We start from the raw sequence: 22,327 nt of genomic DNA, 5'->3' as shown, positions 1-22,327 counted from the left end.
TCTTATCCCCCCCCAAGTTGAAGAGCTTTGAAAACAGGAGTAGTACCATTAAAACGAGCAACTTTTTGTGCTCCAGAATTTATTTTTCTACATAGTCACCATCAATGCACTTTTGCTAGGAATTCGATGACGCATATATGCTTCTGGCGTACGTCCATGATAGGGGTTGCTTTCTTAGTCTCACACTGTTAATATGTGCAACAAAGAAATTAAACTTTCAGGTCATGAATGCATGAATTCAGTCATCATAACAATGCAATTTGCAATCCTTTCTGATCCATTCAGGCAGAATAAAAAATAAGCCATTACTTTTGGAAAGCACCCCCTCCCCACATACATTTCCTTACTGGTGAACTATTTTCTCATCACAAAATATGTAGTTAAAATAAATCCTTGAATGAATGTTTATAATTGATAATGCTGTAGTACTTAAGACCCACATAAGTGTCGATGTATCATAAAGTGGACCGACAAAAACTTCAGTTTCCATAGGAAAACATCAGATAATAAAATAATTCAAGTAATATAATTTTTACTTTTTTTAATGTCGCCCTGGCTCTACTCTATCTTGAAATACTGGATACCCACTGAAAAAGAGAGTTTATCGTGGGACAATGGTTGTTTAATCGCGGTTGGCATTGCTACAGTTCAGCAATAAAAGTTCAAGAAAATCAAAACTGTGCCGGGATGAGTCAGCACGGATAAAGTTTAGCTAGAATCTATTATATTGGATTTCAAATATACAATTTTGAAATCATTTTTTTATTATTATTATTCATATACAATTGATGTGGTGAGCATACTATACTCTCCTACATTCAGTGTGATAATGGATTGCCTTTACTTAGAAATATTCAGTGCTTGTTAAGATAGTCGAAAAACCGATTTTTTAAAAATCTGTGGGTTTAAACAAAAAACAGTACTTATATCGAATTTGTTAATACGGACTATAAAAGTTTTTTCGTAATCTTCCTGAAAAAATTAATTCTTTTATTCTTACAACTTTACGACGCTTTATTTTCATATAAAAAAAGCAAAAATAAATTCATTAATTTTTTTATTACTGAAAACCACAACTTTAGTAAATGTATTTTTGTTAAAACAAAATAATGCATTTCCACTAAGATTTAAATGAAAATAATGGGTTCATTATATTTCGTAATCATTATTTGATAAATATTGAAAATTTCATTAAAATTAGTTAATTTCCTGATTTTTGCTGAATTTTTAAGTAAAGGGAGGGGCCAAACTGTTTTTATACATTTTGAGCATCGGCATTCATTTTGCATGTACCTACTTTTTAAAAATAACACATCGGTAATAGTAATGATTACTGCAATAATTATTAACTTAAATTTGCCGTTTGTTTAAAAAAATATATATATTACTGAAAATTCATTCATAGTTTCTCCTTTCCTTAATTGGATTTCAAAATGTCTACCAATGTGAAATGTTGCCCCCCCCCCTCCTTCTTGAGATACTAATATAGTATCCAACATCAAAGAGTTCCTTTCTGGTGAACTTAAGATTTATGATCTTGGGGTCATTCCACAACCAGCTTTTTTTTCTTCCATGAACGTTATTCTTCTGTTACCCCCACCCCCCATCATTTTAACTCTTTCTTATAGTTTAAAAGCAATTGGCAAATGGATATTCTCTCAGAAGGAGGCGATCAAAGAGAGAAACCACTTGAATCTAAAAGACCCCCCCCCCATTAAAAAAAATAAATAAATGATAATAAAACTATTGCTAGGTCTGGTCTGTTCATTGAGAACTGTGGGTAATTCATGCAACGCTAACAGGTCATCTGAACTAGATAACATCACGGTTCCAAAATTTGTGTATTTTTTTTTCTTTTCCTATTTTTCCTTTTTCTTTCTTTCTTTCTTTTTCTGTTACTTTTCCTTTCTTTTTCTTTTTCCCCTTTTCTTTATTTTCCTTTTTACTATCCTTTTTCCTTTTTCCCTTCCCTTTTTTCTTCATTTTCTTTCTGACATTTGTGTTTTTCCTTTTCTTTGTCTTTTCTCTTTTTTCCTTTCTCTTTTGATTTCCTTTTCTTTACTTCTTTTTCTTTTTTATTTCTTTTTCTTTTTCCTTTATTTCCTCTTTTTTCTTTCTTTCCTTTTTTATTCTTTCTAAGATTTGTGATTTTTTCTTTCCTTTCTTTCTTTTTCTGTTTCCTATTTCTTTTTTTGCTTTTTTATTCTTTTCCTTTTTTCTTTTTATTTTTTTCTTTGTTTCTCTTTTTCTTTCTTTTTTTTTGTTTTTCTTTTATCTTTTATGCATTTACGTTGTAAGTTTGACATTTCTAACCAATAGCTTTACTTAAAAGACCCATCTTATTATAGATTTATCTTTCAGGTTTCTTGATTTGCTCTTGTTATGAGCTTCTCACTACAGTCTGACTATGCTGCATCAATTTTATTCAAATAAATATGTGTGAAATATTGTTTGAATATTTGCAATTGACCGTATTTATAATTTTAATCTGCAGTTTAAGCCAATCATGATTGAACTATAATATCAACCAACCAGTGGCGCTACCTATTACGATTGTTCATCTATTTTAAACCCCCAATTATTCAAAAGCAGGCAATTTGAAACAATTCACTATTTAACATTATCAATTTGAAACAATTCACTATTTAACATTATCAATTTGAAACAATTCACTATTTAACATTATCAATTTGAAACAATTCACTATCTAACATTATCAATTTGAAACAATTCACTATTTAACATTATCAATTTGAAACAATTCACTATCTAACATTATCAATTTGAAACAATTCACTATTTAACATTATCAATTTGAAACAATTCACTATTTAACATTATCAATTTGAAACAATTCACTATTTAACATTATCAATTTGAAACAATTCACTATTTAACATTATCAATTTGAAACAATTCACTATTTAACATTATCAATTTGAAACAATTCACTATTTAACATTATCAATTTGAAACAATTCACTATTTAACATTATCAATTTGAAACAATTCACTATTTAACATTATCAATTTGAAACAATTCACTATTTAACATTATCAATTTGAAACAATTCACTATTTAACATTATCAATTTGAAACAATTCACTATTTAACATTATCAATTTGAAACAATTCACTATTTAACATGATGGACTTATGTGAAACCAATAGATTTAAGTCAGTGAGAGACTAGTAGCAGATGCACCAGCCCAAATGTGGCAACAATACTCCATGCATGGGCGAATGGTGGCCTTGTATAGGTACAGGATACTCTCGGGTGTAAGTAACTTTCTAGCATGCTAGAGAGAGCCCACTTTCGTTGCAGCAGCCTTGACAGTGTACTTAATATATCTGTTCTAACTCATGTTTCCTGTGAACGTTAAGCCGAGAAGTTTGAACAAAGTACTTTCAGGTAATGTATAATTATTATTGGTTGAGCAGGTTTCTGAGTTGTAGATGACGAAACGGCTGTCTGTGGATGACTATCATACATATAATATATCATTTATCATATAATAATGCATGCGTATATGTAACACCGGTTACAAAAGACTTCCTCAGTTTTTTACATGATGAGAGTAAACAAGTTCAACTTGGTTTGGATGTTACTTTTAGTAATTTTAAATGATTAACTTATTGTTACATGGCGGCTGGGATGGAACGGCCATTGTAGCAGCTATCTTTTTAGGTGTAAGATCTATTTCCTACTTTCTCTGCTGACTTATGTGCTGGATTAAATAACGGAAACATCGTTGGACCACACATTCGTTCTCAACTTTCACTCGACTCATCCATCCCTCCTGGATGGTGAAGGGGGAAGGCTCGAGTATTATATTTCCTTGTTTTGTTTGTTTTTGTTTTGTTTTTCTTTTTCTGATTTGAAAAGTGATTTACAATAGTTTGCGACAAATTTTTGGAAAAATTGTAAAGTTATTCGGAGAGAAGAAACTAAAACTAATCAACTGTGACTTACGTTTCTGTCATCGTTGTTTATTCCTTCGTTCTGTCACGAATGTACACCCTCCATCAAAAATGACAGAAAAATAATTATCGTTTATTGGTGTTCGCAATAATAGGAGATAACAGATGAATAAAAGAAAAAAGAAGCAAAATAGAAATCAAAACATACAACTCGGTATTTATTTCTTTGCGGCCTGCTATCCTCTTCTTCATACTTGTTTCACCACGTTTTGGCCAACTCATCCTCTGGATTTCCTCAGGTGATTAATCGCGACAGGATAGGAATGCTGAGTCTCAGTAATTACTGCCTTCCATAGTTGTTGTCTCACAATGTTTTGGCCAACTAATCCTCTAGCTTGCTTTGGGTACTGTTGGAACTGCTATCTTCAGACACTGCACACCAGAAACTGTAGTGATTCAACGGCTCTAATCACTCCCCCTCCCCGCAAGAAATTAAAATGTACAAATTGGTATAGAAAGAAAAGCAAACTTTTCTTTACGGAAATTAATTGACGACAACAGAGAGATTAACTGACTTGCTATTTGCTTTCTCAATCTTCCTAAATACTTGGATTCGTCCAGCAGTTTTTTACTCACTTTTGTGTGATAGAACGATTCCAATATCTTCCCGATTCCGATACAACTACCAATTCTGTACTAAATTACCGATTCTGATTCTTTATAAATCTCTAAATATTTAACTATAAAGTTATTTTTCTCGATTACCGTAAAAACACATGTTGAATGCACAGATATTTTCTCAAGCGTAAAAGAAAAACATTTGTGGGGGATGATCTATAGATTTTAGTTTTACTGGTTGTTTAAAATCAAATATTTATTACTAGTGGGGGGGGTGCTTTATCTGGTCGTAAAATACGCTTAAATATGGTATTTTAATTTGTCCAGATTTCGTATACATTATTATAGTCGTGATTTCTAAAATAAAAAAAAAGTATTTGGGTGTCATCAGCTAGAATCGAAACTAAAAACAAAACTGCAACATTCAAAGCTGGTGACGTTACCACAGTACCAAGGTGACATGCATATGAACTGATTAAAAATAAACTAAAATGAATGTAAAAAATGTATAACGATTTTTTTTCAATTTTTATCCATTTTTGATACCCTTTAAAACTATTTTAACCGTCTAAAGACCCATAAAAGAACGGCTCATATAAAATCAAATCATTTGAGTCCCTTGCGCCGCTCTGCAACTTTTAATTTCGGAAGAGATAGTGAACATATGGAGAGAAACAGACATGTAGCCTTTTATGTATTAGATTTTATCATTAATACTAGCAGTGGAAGATTTTTCTTTAAACAAAATTGAAATTTAAAAAAAAAAGGAGTCAACTAAAAGAATTGTTTTTGGCATCGGGAAATATGCACAAATTTTTCTGATACTGATTCTAATACCCATAAAAGTTCAGATTTTTCCGATTCCCAATTCCGAAGTATCATGCCAACACTAATATATTTATGTTTTTATTTAATTCCAATTCAACGAATTAAAACAATAACAATGCTACTGTTTTGATTAAGTGATCTCAAGTAACCTACACTTCCGGTTTACATCGGAACATAATCCTTAAAAAGAAAAAACAAATAAAAACATGTCTTGCTCTTTTTTATTGAGCACTAATAATGACCTTTTTATATTCAGTGGTGTTTGTCTTTGGATACCTTTAACCTAGTAATATATTACACGCACATTTGCATATTTTCAGCTATTATTGAACTAAATGAATTTCTCTTTGTTTTCCTAAAGACTTTTTTCTTATGTTAAATTACATTTTATGCCTAAGATGGAGTGATGTTTGGAAAAAAAAAATCCCATTTTAATTCTGATTTGCCGCAATGTGTAATTAACTTCTTTCTCGATTCACCTAATCGTTATTGTTTTAATGTCTGTCAGGATTTAGAGAAGAGTGACTATTTAACATTGGTTTAGTGATTTTGTTATCTAATTTACATAATGTGTTCGTACACAAATGAATTGCAAAATAACAAATCTCTTTATTTTCTACATTATCCATAAGAATAATATGAAGTAAAGAGATTCAATCTTTTTTTTACTTATGGACTGTTATCCTCATCTTCATAGTTGTTGTTGTCTCACCACGTTTCGGCTAATTTATCCTCTGACCATTTTCAGGTGATTAACTGCAACGGGATAGAAATGCTGAATCTCGTAACTTTAACCCTAGTAATTAGCACCTTCCATAGTTTTTGTCTTCTCAGTACGTTTTGACCAACTAAACCACTGGTCTGCTTTGGGTAGGATTGAAACCGCTACATTCAGATGTAAAGATTCAACACCTCTATCTGTTGCGCAGTGGATAGAAGCGCTGAATCTCGAAGGTTCCAGGTGAGCTTTATCTGAAGATAGTGGTTTCAAAGCAGGCCAGAGGATTAGTTGGCCAAAGCGTGGTGATAAGAACTATGGAAGGCAGTAATTATTGGAGATACAGTTACGAGGGCATTTATATCCTGTCGCAGATAATCACCAGAAGATTTGTGATGAGACAACAACTATGAAGATGAGGATAACTGTGCGCAAATAAGTAACTACACAAATTACTAATCTCCAAGGATTCCAATAAAAAATAATATTCCTTTTTAGTTGTGCAAGAAGAATGTCTTATATAATATTTAACAATAAATACAGCTAGGAATTGTGACCTCACAAGTACTGACAAGTCTAAAATTATAAAAATCTACAGAAGAGAAAGAGTAATTTATGGTCTAGGGACATTTCATGATCCAAGAACATTCCATTGAAGAAAATATATGTTGTAAATACCACAGCTATTGTGTTTGGAGTTGATATTTTTGCATTTTTCTGGAAGTGCAGTAGTGGTGCTGGGAAGGCGAGTTTTTGTAATTATTCACCCTTCATTCAATTTGTCATCTAAAGGGGGGAAATGTTGAGAGAGGGATTTTTTGTTGTTAATTTTGCACCTTTCTCTCTTCCTTTTTTTCTTTTTTTAAAAACCAACCATCACCATTTCTTGGCCACAGCAATATTCACAAAACCAACATCCTCCGCCCCCTCCACCTCTTCTTAAAGCTCTAGTATTTAAAGAAAACGAATGAGGTTTTATTTTTCCTGTTTTATGGTTTTTACAGCGTTAAATTTGAATTATAAAGATTACATTTCATGTTGAATGTTAAACTATAAAAAATAATTGAACAATTTTTCTGGAAATACACACGTTTAAGCATTTCCTATTAAATTTCACATTCTTAAATCCAAAAATTAATTCTCATACGCCCATCTTTATAAAATTATGTGTGCATATACTTATATGGACATAAGTCACTCCTAAAATAATTAACCGATCATTATGCATTTTGGAACACAGCTGCTATGCATAAATGTAGGTAATGTGAACTATATTTATTTTATTTTCGTTTATGCAAAGGATGCAGCAAGGAGAGGAAGACCTTAAGACTTTTGTGAACATTTAATATATACTAGACACTAATTGATAAATATTCTCAAATTTTCAGTTTCTTTGCAGTATTTAAGTGTTTGTAGAGACCATAATGTAGGAATGATGCCCCATTTGAAAATTCAAATATATTAGATGTGCGTTAAATCTGATCCATAATCATTAGAAACCAATTAATATTTCTCGAATTTTATTTATTTTTTTTTAAACCTCTTAAACTTAAGCGTTAAACGTTTTTTTTTTTTTTTTTTTTTTTTATTTTTTTATTAATCCTGCGTTAGTCACCTTGGGTGTTTCAAACATAGTTAGTCCCGTGGAGTGTTTATGCACCCCAACACAAAAATTTTTATAGTGTTATTATTTTGTAAAATATAGTTTCCTGCTGGTTCAGGATATATCTACAGTTTGAATCACTTGTATCTTGTTGATATCAATATAAAATAATACAATAAAATAAATTATAAAACTCATGAAAAGTTTTTTAAAAATTTAGATTTGGATCACATTTATTAAAAAAAAAAAAAAATACCCACAGGATACACCACTTTGGGTTATTTTTTAATATCTACGATGAACACAAAATGTTTCCATAAATTAAAATAGAAATAAAAATGAATATGAGTTCATTACATAAACATTACCTTTCAATCTGATTCACCTCCAAGGAAAACTGAGATACAACTGCACCATACCATGTGTGGTATACCCTCACTGGGCCAGGAAAGAAATAAGTTGCCAACTAGGAATTCAGAACACTTAAGCAAACTTGGGGTGACAAAACACCCCCTGGAACTAACGCTGGGTTAATCAATATCATCAAAATTAAAATAAGAATTCTAAGCATAAGGTTTAATAGCATTATATTTTGATTTTAGTCTTTGCAAAGTGCATAAAAGTGATGCAAAACTTTCGCTTCCAGAAATAAATGTTGTCTTGGGACAAATATTCTTCTCTTCTCATAATAAAATGCTGCAACAATTTTGGTTTTGTTTTTTATATATTTTCATATTTCAAAATTCTGATATTTTTTAGTGTCAAGTTTTAGAAATTGTATTAGATTGGTGAAAAAATAATGCCGTTTTTTGACGTCCAACTATATATATAAAAACATTTTTTTTTTTTGCACAAACTTAATACTATCTTTGAACTTTTTTTTTTATTACTTTTCTGTATTTTTGACATGAAGATTGACTATTCGTATTTAGATTCTTCAGACGATTATTCTCATCTTGAGTGTTATGTTTTACAAAGTAACCTCCAACCGTTTTCAAGTGTATCTTATGAATCTCTTGAATTTTTCTGTGAAACTCAGGAATCATCACAGAATTTCAAATGGAACCGTTATTTAATCCTTATGGGTAGCATTCTCTCGTTCTGTCAGCCATCATTGGATAGAAGTCTTAAGTAATTTGCAATTCTATTTTTTGTGAAGCCCACACAGAGGATTGAACCTTGAATTTTCCCCAGCATTTTATCCACTACATGAAGTACTTAATACTATCTTTTTGGATTAAATAAAGAGTTCCGTTCAAAATTCTGTGCAGATTCTAGAATTTGGTAAAGATTCCCGAGTTTGACAAGATACACCCGAAAGAAGTCGAAGTTATTTCGACTGAAACGTTGTGAAAATGGCACTCCAAATTCGAACAGTAGTTTGAAGAATCTAAATCCAAATTTTTCTTTTTAGTTGGTACTAGTTTAGAGCATTTCGTTAGTAGGTACAGCAGAACCTGTAAATATTTATGTATGGTGTGCATGTGTCTAAGTCTAAATGTCACATACAGCGCCAGATTTTAGATGCAGTGAAAAGAAGCAATGCACACCACCTCAGTGGTGGTTACACCCTTTTCGAGGGTGGAATAGCAACACGGGAGACAATTCTGCAGCCATCAAATGAAAAATGACCAAAATGGAACACTGGATTGTTAGCAATCATCTAAAAGATGGTGTGATATATTGTTCAGTCGTGTGGATCTATGTTCTTTGCTTGACAACGACAGCCACTGAAGAACAAGTTTCTCTATCAAAACTCATAGAAAAATAAGCCCATGGGCGGGAGGGGGGGGGCGACAAGTTTCCTGTTCACTCCTCGCTTTTTGTTTGGAAGTGGGGAGGCGTACACAAGCTAAATGCCAGTGGAATATTTTGGATTCTTGTGAATGACATCTCTTTCTCTTTCCTCTGACCTCTTCCCGTAGGTGTCGTTTGTTAATTCCTGAAACAACTTGGAGATGGAATTTCAAAACCGTTCTTCAGGTTCTGTTTTGTTGACATTTTGTTGAAATCATAAATCCTGTTGGACAGAAGCGGGGGGGGGGGATAGGGAGCAGCTATGGACTGTAGAATTAAGGTTCCTATTTATTTGCCTTTCCACAAGGGCAGAGTTAGACACAACGTCGGTTTATATGTGAAGAAAAGGGGCACTCTGGATAGGAACAAAAATAAAAATTGTCTCAGTCGTGAAGGATTTCTCTTCCACTGACCGAGGACAGAAAAGTTGAAGTGTAGTATCAGAACAGATACAACACCTTGTTCCTCGCCAAAAGATGATGGTTTGACAAATTCTTAAGCATCCTTGTTTTGTGACTTGCTGATCATCTGCATCAGTGAAGTTTTTCGTAAAAATATTTTCTCTGCAAAAATAGGAAGATAACATTTAGTTTGATTAAAATCACCTTTTCGTAAAATTGAAAACCAAACTTTCAAATTACAATTGTAAAATAGTTTTTACTGTTATTTCTTCGTTTTATTGTAATTTTAAAAAAACTTATCACAAAACTCATAAATAATGGTGTGACAACTGCAAAAGGAAACAAAAACACAAAACATTTGAACACTGTCAAAGGGATTATTGTTTTGAAGAGTAAATTTGGGAGCCATCTTTATTTCTTATGAAGCCAAACTCCTAAACTATGTATATCGATTCTGCAAGCGATAAATATTCGAAAAATATGCAAGTTTATTGGATTGTCTAGGTTAAAAGGATTACATATTTGGAACACCTCTCTATTATATACAAATAAAATACACACAAAGACACTTGTACAACACTTGCAAATATATTCTTGTCGGTTTTGAAAAAATAATTATATCTGGCAAGAAGTATTTCCAGAAATATATCAATGCAGTTCTGTTAATAATATTCTCTCTCTCTCTCTCTCTCTCTCTCTCTCTCTCTCTCTCTCTCTCTCTCTCTCTCTCTCTCGCGCACAATATACATGCATATATAATCTGAGGTTATTGTTTTCGAGAAATTAAGTAACCGATGAAGTGTAACAAGAGTGCTCAATACCAAAGTAAAGAAGGGTGTATTCTTTATTTGTTTTTACACAATATGTTGCTACACAGTTATGAGCATGTTTCGGTCAGCAAGCTACTAGTAATTAGACTTCTTCAGGCGATACAGCTAATATGAAAATAAAGTTTGCAATCCTATAAATTTGTTTGTTTTGTGTATTGATATTCATATTAAAAAAAAACTTTATTAAAAAGAAAATACAACTTTGTTATAGATGAATCTGGAATTGAAGTCACTATACATGATATATATACTTGCGTAATATTTGCGTAAAAAAGTTATAGTAAACACAAATCTCTTTCTATGTATATTTATGTATGCATATATATGTATTTGTTTAAAAAATTTTGCCTAACAAACTTCTATCAGTTTTTGGTCTACAGACATGAAACTTAATATATAGGGTATTCGAACCATGCAGAACTTTATATTTGGGTTTTAGCCGGGGAAAATCAGTGTAAAAGTGAAAAAAAATGGAATTTGCCAGATCAAGGTCGAACGACGGCATTACGAATATGCATGCATAACATAATAGCTATTGGTTCATTTTTAAGTTTTAGTTTTGCAGCAAACATGTCTTTATAGCTCAAGCATTAACGTCAAATGAAAAAGTAAATCGTAAGCTAAACGTTTTGGTTTCGATTCTCAGTGGTGGCACACCAGTCATTTTTTTTTAAACTTTATAAACCATTACTATATTTTCATTTTCAATATAAGATAATAATACATAGGAAATCTGCATTAATCAAAATATCATATTTAAGCGTATTTTATGAACGGGCAATGCTGGATGGCCTACTAGTGTGTGTATATATATATATATATACTAACATGGTGACCTGACGATGCCCGGGATTGAATGATGATCAACAAATGTTTCACACTCCTATATTTTAATTGTCATCCAAATCCGTGAAATCGCCCATTTTTTAATCAAATCAATTGATTGCCTGCTCTAGTTGGGGACCCATCGTGGTGCATCAGGAGGAAACTCACATGCCTCTCGCTATGACTTATTTCACAATACATTGTAATCTACATTGCACTGTAGAGAACCTAGTGTTGATTTATAAAATTATTTTTATAAATTATGGCGAAAATTAAAGTTTAAAATGTAAAAAGTAAAGTATCATGGTTCAATTGTGCTTTAAACAAAAACATTCATTTCGAACGCACCCCTGTCATATCAAAGAACCTACTGTTGATTTTATATGTCGAGCCTTTCGACTTGTGTGATAATAAAACTTCTCAAATGCACTTGTAATGTTAGGCTGTGTAAGGGGTTAACTTTGGTCAAAATCATTTGTACCGTCTTTCATCAGATTATTTTGATTATCGATACTTATCGGAGACATTCCGATACAAAACGTATATAAGAACATTGCTAAGCAAAAGTTCCTTTGTGTGAAATTTCATAAATATCATCACCATTGAACCTACAGGGAACAAACTTATAGAGACACAGATACAAATTTCTTCTTATATAATAGTAGGGAAGATATATATATATATATATATATATATATATATATATATATATATAATGTCTTGGAAGTTTCTTTAAAACTAATAAAGAAAGAAAAATGCCATTTTTGTCAGTAAATTAATTTCCTGCATCGCAATAGTTTTACTTAAATGAACAAACAATAGTACTAATGTTTCTTTAAGAGATCATCAGTTGTTTATCATGAAACATTGTTTTGAGGATTTAAAAACAAAACAGTATGTAAAATCATAGCTCTCCAGCAGTGTTGATGAAACACCACCTCCCTTAAAACACATGAGCAAAAATATTTTTGATACTGGATCTATTTTTTCCTCCAGATGAATTAGACTAACCAATTTATGTCATTTAAAAAGTATTTCTTACCTGTGTTATCTGTTCCTGTCTCCAAAAATAAAAATGCCTGTTATTTACAAACTACTGTTTTTATATAGTGTTTCGTTGAATCCATTATACTGTTTATAACTCCCACCCGTCTTTGTTATTTATATATTAATGCGCTAGCGTGTATGTTATTTTCTGTGTCACGTTTACATCCGGTTCGTTTAATTGTTATGTACTTCCATTTCTTGTAATAAATAATTTTACCAAGAATTCTTCAGAAGTTTTGGTTCCGGTTTCAATTATGGCGGAAGAAACTCGAGTTATATATATATATATATATATATATATATATATATATATATATATATATATATATATATATATATATATATATATATATATATATATATATATATACATACATATATTTTTTTCATAAGTTTTTATTTAGGTTTTGGTTTAAGCTAATGCATCCAAGTCATATGGATATATTTTTATTTTATTTTTGAAATCGCAACTTTATAATATATAAAAATCCATAGAACATTAACTCTATAATGATATATGCGAAATCTGCAAGAATTAAAATATCATATTTAAGCGTACTTTACAACCGGGCTTTGCGGGGCGTTTGTGCTAGCTTAGATAAATACTTTTGCAGTTTAAACAAAAAAGCTACAATGATATCAGATCGTCTCCATTTACATTGAACACCTACAGAATGCCAACATCAATATATTTCATATGAATGACTCCCCTGTGGAATTTCCACAGGTCCCACTATTTAGTATTATTTTTATATATTTACATTTTTATTTACACGTACCATCGCTATAATTATTAGTTGTTATATATATATATATATATATAAAGGAGGGAGAGGGATATATGGATTTATGAATACGCACACATGGATGTGTTTATCTAATATAAAAAAGGTTTCTGCGAGCTCGATTGTTTATGGCTCCTCTTTCACTATAGGAAATTGCGAGGGGGGACCATGGTATTTTCTACTTTGTGATTAATCCGTTCGAATCGACATTCCATGCTGTACTTATTTAGAATAAGCTACCGTAAATCCTAGCATTATCTCCGTTGCATCTTCTCATTGATTCGAAGCATTAAAGGTTTCGCTGGAAAGACATCAATGTGAATGACATATCTTTTGCATTGACTAACATTTGAGCTTCTTCTCCCTTTCCCCTCTCTCTCTCTCTTTCTCGTTTCCTTCTCTCCTTCACTATCTCTAGTTTTTCCTCTCCTCCCTCTCTTCTCTCTCTCTCTTCTCTCCCTCTCTTCTCTCTCCCCTCTCTCTTCTTCTCTCCCCTCTCTCTTCTTCTCTCCCTTCTCTCTTCTTCTCCCCCTCGCTCTCTCTCCTCCTCCTCTCTCTTCTCTCCCTCTTTTCTGTTCTATCTTTTCTGTTCTCTCTTTCTCGCTGCTCTTTCTCTTTTCTGTTCTCTCATTCTTTTTTTCTCTATCTCACCCCCCATACTCACTCTCTCTTTCTCTTTCTAATAGAGAATAAATCATTGCTGATTGCCTTCGTGTCTTCTATCAAGATCGGTTAATAATTGTCTCGGGTCGATAAACTCTTTCGCTTATCGTCTTAAGTAGAAATCTTGGATCACTTTCTTTGAAATTTCTCGGTATTTGTTTCCATTTCACTATTTTCTTCGACCTCAAAATCTGGCCAACAACCGATAGAATTCTAATTAGATTCCCACTAATTGTGCTTGGGTGTCTTCTCACACGAACCGTTTCATATCTTTCTTGTCCAACTTGTTCTAAACTTGCCATCGACTAATGCGTACAGGTTCACATGAATAATTCAGCTGAAATATAATGGAAAACCAACATCATTTCTCAGTGAAAATAGCCTGAACCTTTGAGACAAGGATCCGTTATTATTGGGATTTAACTGGAATTTAGAAGCCTGTACAGCTCTGCTCTTCGAAGCGAATTCCAGTCTCCCCGTCCTTGCCAACAAGTGAGATTTAAGATAGAAATGCACTCGTAACTATTTATATAAACCTTTTAGCAAAACGTCACCATTGTCGACAAAGGAAAAGTTCTATCAGGCAGGTGTATGCAATGTAATTCTGTATGGAAGTGAAACCTGGCCACTGAGTTGAGGACATGTGTTGCATGAACTGAAATAATATGAAAATGATACGATGAATGTGTAATCTAAGTCTTAAGATTGACTTAATTCTGATGGCTTCAAAAATTAAATCTTGATAATGCAGAACAGGAGACTTTGATGGTATGGTCACGTTGAAAGAATGAGTGATGGTTCTTGGGTTGGTAGGCGTTGAACAATTAAGGTAGCAGGTTCAGTTCGGAGGGGAAGACCAAGGAAAGGGGGGGGGTGATAAAAATTTGAGAGAAACAGTTGGCCAGAGATAGATTAATTTTGAAAGTGAATTTCTTTGAATGATTTTTGATTGGAATGATTGGGAGGTCCAGTTCACAGAGGAAGGCCAATGAAAAGATACGAGAAAGTGATAAAAATGGACTTGAAAAAGAGGGTTAAATAAAGACCTTAGCAATGATAGGTTAACTAAGAAGTTAATTTCTTTAAAGCCATTCAATACTTACGAAACAAACAGTAAACTTGATGATAATGATGGTATGGACCAGGAAAAGTGAATAGTGTGAACGTCTTCATTAGAATTTGAATGTTTGAGATGAGGATTGATTATTCATATTATTTGGATTCATCGGACTACTGTTCTCATCTTGATTTTTATTTTCATAACGTTTCGGTCGATGTAACCTCCGACCTTTCTCAGGTGTGTCTTGTTAAATCTTGAAATTTTTCTGTTGAACTTTGGAATTTGCACGGAATTTCGAACAGAACAGTTTATTTAATCTATGGTGGTAGAATGCTCTCGTTCCATCAGCCATGACTTTGTAGAAGTCTTAACTAATCCGCAATTGTATTTTGAGTGTCGCCCGCACTGGGTATTGAACCTTCAACCGCCTGAAGAGTAACTTTTACAACTAAATTTTAACAAGTATTTTAACCGTTACGACCCAGATCATTATAACACCTGAAGAAGGTCGGAAATTGCATCGACCGAAACATTGTGAAAATAACATTCGAAATGAAACAGTAGCCCAAAGAATCCAAATTTGTTTCAAATAAAGAATCATTTCTTTGTGTAGAGAATGTTAATCACGGAATACAATTAAATTTTGTTGCTGATTTTTTAAATGAAGATTAAGTTCTTCCCTCAAGGGAATTGTTTTCTCGTTGTGTGAGAGTTTTTTTTATGAGTCTGAATTATGATTGTCTGCCTAGAAGAATAGAACATAAAGGAATTTAAATTTTTGCCACTGTTTGTGGTTTTCCAACTCCGAAACGTCCACACTTAGATGGCAAGCAGCAAGAGAATCCATTTACAAGACAAAGCAAATTCATTATTCCTAACAAGCAGGACAGAACTCCGGCATGTTTGCAGGTATAGGGGAAGGGGAGAAGAGCTCGTCATTTTGTGGGATTCAAAAACAGATGGCAGCGCCCTTTTACGTTATTTTTTTCATTAAGTTAGAAAGGAATGCCCCCAAGAAAAAGTTTCTTTTTGAACAAAATAGAAAATGTTCTTGCAACAGTAGGGATCTTTTAAATAAAGCCTGAAACAAACAACCTAACCATTTTCCCAGACCCCCCCCCTCTAAAAAAACTTGTCTGGGTGGTGATTGAATAAAGCCTTTTGTATTTTAATTATTTTTATAATTAAAGAAATTTAAAAAATAGTGTGATTAAAATTTGCTTTTCGTTTCTCTTTTTTTTTGTTGGTTTTTCTTCGTTTTTTTATGCTCCATCTCTCTATATTTACACTTTTTGTTTCTGTTCTCTCTATCTCGCTCTCATTCAGTCTCTACGTCTCGTTCTTGATATCGCTGTCCCTCTCTCTCTCTCTCTCTCTCTTTCTGTCTCTCTCTCTCGATCCACCCATCTCTCTCTCTCTCGATCCACCCATCTCTCTCTCTCTCGATCCACCCATCTCTCTCTCTCGATCCACCCATCTCTCTCTCTCTCTCTCTCTCTCTCTCTCTCGATTCACCCGTCCATATCTCTCTCTCTCTCTATCCACCCGTCCATCTCTCTCTCTCTATCCACCCGTCCATCTCTCTCTCTCTATCCACCCGTCCATCTCTCTCTCTCTCTCTATCCACCCGTCCATCTCTCTCTCTCTCTATCCACCCGTCCATCTCTCTCTCTCTCTATCCACCCGTCCATCTCTCTCTCTCTCTCTCTCTATCCACCCGTCCATCTCTCTCTCTCTATCCACCCGTCCATCTCTCTCTCTCTATCCACCCGTCCATCTCTCTCTCTCTATCCACCCGTCCATCCTCTCTCGATCCACCCGTCTCTCTCAACTCTCTCTCTCTAAACTCGTCTACTTTCAACTATCTCTCTCTCTCTCAAGTTCTATCCCTCTTTCTATCAACTTCTTTTCCTTTCTCTATCAACTTCTTTCCCTCTCTCTCTCTCAACTTCTTTCCCTCTCTCTCTCTCAACTTCTTTCCCCCTCTCTCTCTCTCTCTCTCAACTTCTTTCCCTCTCTCTCTCTCAACTTCTTTCCCTCTCTCTCTCTCAACTTCTTTCCCTCTCTCTCAACTTCTTTCCCTCTCTCTCAACTTCTTTCCCTCTCTCTCAACTTCTTTCCCTCTCTCTCAACTTCTTTCCCTCTCTCTCAACTTCTTTCCCTCTCTCTCAACTTCTTTCCCTCTCTCTCAACTTCTTTCCCTCTCTCTCAACTTCTTTCCCTCTCTCTCTCAACTTCTTTCCCTCTCTCTCTCAACTTCTTCCTCTCTCTCTCAACTTCTTCCTCTCTCTCTCAACTTCTTCCTCTCTCTCTCAACTTCTTCCTCTCTCTCTCAACTTCTTCCTCTCTCTCTCAACTTCTTCCTCTCTCTCTCAACTTCTTCCTCTCTCTCTCTCAACTTCTCCCTCTCTCTCTCAACTTCTACTCTCTCTCTCTCTCTCAACTTCTACTCTCTCTCTCTCTCTCAACTTCTACTCTCTCTCTCTCTCTCAACTTCTACTCTCTCTCTCTCTCTCAACTTCTACTCTCTCTCTCTCTCAACTTCTACTCTCTCTCTCTCAACTTCTACTCTCTCTCTCTCAACTTCTACTCTCTCTCTCTCTCTCTCTCTCTCAACTTCTACTCTCTCTCTCTCTCAACTTCTACTCTCTCTCTCTCTCAACTTCTACTCTCTCTCTCTCTCAACTTCTACTCTCTCTCTCTCTCAACTTCTACTCTCTCTCTCTCTCAACTTCTACTCTCTCTCTCTCTCAACTTCTACTCTCTCTCTCTCTCAACTTCTACTCTCTCTCTCTCTCAACTTCTACTCTCTCTCTCTCTCTCAACTTCTACTCTCTCTCTCTCAACTTCTACTCTCTCTCTCTCTCTCAACTTCTACTCTCTCTCTCTCTCAACTTCTACTCTCTCTCTCTCTCTCAACTTCTACTCTCTCTCTCTCTCTCTCAACTTCTACTCTCTCTCTCTCTCAACTTCTACTCTCTCTCTCTCTCTCAACTTCTACTCTCTCTTTCTCTCAACTTCTTCTCTCTCTCTCTCAACTTCTCTCTCTCTCTCAACTTCTCTCTCTCTCTCAACTTCTCTCTCTCTCTCAACTTCTTCTCTCTTCTCTCACTCTCAACTTCTTCTCTCTCTCTCTCTCAACTTCTTCTCTCTCTCTCTCTCAACTTCTTTTCTCTCTCTCTCTCTCAACTTCCCTCTCTCTCTCTCTCTCAACTTCTTCTCTTTGTAAATTTCTCTTTTTTTTCTTCTATTTATTATCCATGTTCATCTTGTTCTTTTTTTCTCAGTTTCTTTGCCTTCCTATTTTTATGTCATTTTCTTGTCCCCCCCCCCCAATTTTCCCATTCTCCCGCATCTTTACAGAGTATAATAATCCATTCATTTGTTCGCATCCCTTTAAGGCCAACATGAATGAATAAAAACGAATAAGGACATCAAATTAACATTTTGCAAAGTTGTAATTCATGCCTCAAAAACAAATCTGTCACCTTCAATATTTTTGCAATAGTTTTCACTATGACGTGGCCTCTTTTCTTTTCTTTTTGTATGAGCAGAACAAAAAAGAAAGCACATTTTATTCTTTTCCAGTGAAATTCATTCAAACTTTATCACTTAGGTTAGTTAAAGAAAGATTTTGATCTTTTTGTGTTAAAACCTGGTCGCATCGATGACGATGCGGTCAGTATTCTGCACGGACTTTACACTTAATGTTTGAATACTGTCGGTAACATTAAATTATTTTTTCTAATATTATTATAAAAGGCATGTATCCCTGTGTCTTCTTTCCAAGTATGGTTATCCAATGCTTCCGTTCAGTCTCAAAAGACAAAGGATACCCTCTGTAGGGGCAGCTGCGCATGTAATTGTGAGGCAAGGGTTGTGCAATCCCCAACCACACCTCTCTTGAATCGGCACTGTTTGAGTCCAGTGGCAAGGAGAAGACCAGGACGACTGAAAACAATGCCGAGATAAGCGGAGAGCACATACAGCACCTGGAAGTTCGAAATGGTTACCCATTTAGTACTGACCAGGTTCAACGTTGCTTAACTTCGGTGATCCAACAGGTACCAGTGTGTCAACGTGATTATGCCGTATGTAATATAGTTATACTATAAATGAAATGGATACAATTTAATTACTTTAGGAGTCGGTTAAAAAATTATGTTGTCATTGGATTTGACGACGATCATGTAAAAGTCTGCAGAGGAGCAGTCCCAAGATAACGTGTTCCACAGAATGAAAGTTTTTTTTAGAAAAAAACTTTGTTCATGGAAATCTCGTTTTCTTATCGTCATATGTGTTGTAAGAACGTTTTAATCGCTGTCATTTCTTCCAATGCCTTTTTTTTATGTAATTGTTGTCATCTGAGAATTTCGAATTGACTCCTTTTAATTTTTCTGTCACAACTACAAAGAACTTTTCTATTCTTCTGTGTGCCTAACATCAAACGGAATTTCCATGGGCAGATTTTCTTTCCAAAAACTTCCTACCTATGGAACATAATACAACAGAATTATTTCCCTACAGTTTACAACATGGTAACCTTCAATTCTCATGCGAAATATTGTCATAAACTATCATCATTAGTAATCAAATGCTATTCATTCTTTTCATGATGTTAAATCCTCTCGTGATATTCTTCATCATTCAATTGTCAATCTATCCATCCGTTTAATTTTTCTTTTACCTTTGAGAAGTGGTGACTCATTAATAAAAAAATATATAATAAAAATCCCAAATTCAGTAGATGAACTCGAGGAATTTTTTCAATGTTTCATAATTCTAATTCCTATCGTAAGAATTTACTTTCTATGAGACTTTTGTTGCATTTATTTCTTTGAAATATTTCTTGTATGATTGCATCGCTATTTTTTGTGTTTCCTAACCCTAACACCCACCCTGTCTGCCATATTGAATTAAGGTTCGCTTGAATTGACTGATAATTGGGAACAGATTAAACCATTTGTGGTAAGACGTTGCTTTGGATTTATGTGCTAGACGTAATGCCAAAAATATTTGCTTGGAATATACGACCGGTGGAATGTATCTAACGGTGTAATGTTAAAATATCCCCCTTTTAAATCTCAACTGGTAAATGAACCAAATAAATTGCATTGAATATTATTCACAATTCTTAACAATCCATTGAGTGTATTGAATATCCGAGATGCCTTCAAGAAGTTTCCAGACTTTTTTTTCATATGACCACTTTTATTGATAATACACACATGAAAGTAATCTTCTCCAGCTGCAATGCACTTGTTCTGCTGTTCCAACAATTTCTGGAAGGACTCCTGTAGCTCCTCTTGTGTTCATATGTCAATAAGCCTCGCCACAGCCTCTTTCATCTTTTCAATTGTCTCATAACGGCAGTCTCTAAGGTTTTCCTTGAGCTTAGGGAATAATCAAAAGTCATAGGGAGCAAGATCTGAACTATAGGGAGGGCGAGGAACTGTCTTGATGCCCATCTTCGTTAAATAGTTTGTGATAATGATGATGGAGTTGTGCACTGATGCATTGTCCTGGTGGAAATGCCACTGACCTGATTTGAAGAGTGTTGGCCTCTTCTGATGGAATCTCTTCCTGAACTCCCTTTAAATCTCAACATAGAATTCCTTGTTGACTGTCTGTCCAGTGGGAGCCCAGTGAATGTAGATAATGCCCGTGCTATCAAAAAAAAAAAAGAAAAGAAAAAGGGATCACAATGTTTCTGGGTGGATTTACTCTGTCTGGCCTTCTTGGGTCTCGGAGAGCCAGCATGCTTCCACTAGGAACTCTGTCTCTTTGTCTCTTAACAGTAGATTCAGCTTTCATCGCAGGTCTCCAGAGCATCAACGACTGCAGGATCTGAATTGATCAGCTCGACCATCTCCTGCTGTCATGGTAATGTCTTTCTTTCTGATCTTCTCTGAACACCCTTGGGACAAACTTTGTGCAAATCTTCCACATTTTCAGTTTCTCGCAAATAATTGTGTGTACAGTTCCCACACTGATATCAAATTGTGCACTTACTGTCTCTATAGACACACGACGGTCCTTATCTATAAAATTCTTTATTTGGCCAATCAATCTAGTGTTCCAACTTTCTTACTCTTCCCACACCTTTCATCATTCCTCACAGAATCTCCCTGCCTTCCTTGAATCGCTCATACCACTCGAAAACTGAACGTTGATTCATGCAAGATGGTCCAAAAGCAGTCTGAAGCATTCCATACATTTCTATGAAATTTTTCCAAGTTTAAAACCGAATTTTATTGCATATCGTTCTTCTAACGTGTCCTCATATCCAGATTGCATTTTTGAAATTCACCAACTGTGACAATCAGGCTTTAGTAGAATGTATTCCTATTGCTGTTGTAGCTTGTTCATTTGAACCTGAAATCACAAAAACTGGTCAGTCATATCATAACAATTAGCTGCATAACAATAACTGATTTTTCAAAAGTGTACGAGAATTTTTAGTGCCTGTACAAAAAATGTCTGACACCTTATTGAAGGCACCTCGTATTTGCAAATATTTTGAAATATAAAAACAAGGTAAATATTCCCGGACAACGCCGGGACGTTACAGTTAGTTATTTGTATGAATTGTCGGTCATCAGAAAAAAGCAAATTGACCAGATTTTTCCCTTCCACAAATATTTTTGAGAAGTCGTTTTTCAGTTAATTTTGTCCCATTTTCACATATTATGTAAACATAATTCATATCTTTAAGTTCAAATACCAGACGGTGAAATGAAACGGATCTTTTTCATTAAATATTTTTTCAATTTAAACGTAAAAACATTTTTTTGTGCCTTCAATTCTTTCTCATCAAATATTTTCATTTTTTTTTTAAACATTCGTTCGTTTCATCTTTTTTTTCTCCATACTTTTTACATCTTAACACCTTTCGCATTATACTTTTATCTCTGTCCATTTTCTACAAATATTTACCTTCTCCATTTATATTTCCTTTCCATTCATTGCATAATTTATCGTTCTCAACACTATTCTTATTTTATATATATATATATATATATATATATATATATATATATATGTATATATATATATATATATATATATATATATATATATATATATATATATAGTGACGTCCCCTCCCTTTTATCTGTAAGAAAACTTAACCGAATATTCAAACAGTATGAATAATAGCTGAAGTATTTGTCCCACGTTGTTTCTAATATAGAAAGAGCCTAGAGCTCTGTTAATGAATATGGAAAATAA

The 22,327-nt window shown here is 34.0% G+C and overlaps 1 protein-coding gene and 1 long non-coding RNA gene across 4 annotated transcripts in view; one reads left to right on the top strand and one right to left on the bottom strand.

Annotated features, from left to right (window-relative positions):
• Positions 1 to 22,327, top strand: part of LOC145279588 (uncharacterized) — a 495,739-nt gene that overhangs the window by 152,223 nt on the left and 321,189 nt on the right. The gene's annotated exons all lie outside the window — the stretch shown is intronic.
• The window catches only part of LOC145279589 (uncharacterized), a 511,586-nt gene continuing 498,790 nt past the window's right edge, over positions 9,532 to 22,327 (bottom strand). Inside the window, exon 4 of the long non-coding RNA XR_013868404.1 lies at positions 9,532 to 10,049. This is a non-coding gene — a long non-coding RNA (uncharacterized LOC145279589). The remainder of the gene's footprint in view (positions 10,050 to 22,327) is intronic.

This window comes from Euprymna scolopes, chromosome 7 (assembly GCF_053919585.1).
Source record: "Euprymna scolopes isolate OS-2025 chromosome 7, ASM5391958v1, whole genome shotgun sequence".
Classification (NCBI taxonomy): domain Eukaryota; kingdom Metazoa; phylum Mollusca; class Cephalopoda; order Sepiida; family Sepiolidae; genus Euprymna; species Euprymna scolopes.
The sequence above is the reverse complement of the archived record's forward strand: the minus strand, read 5'-3'. Positions and strand labels throughout refer to the sequence as shown.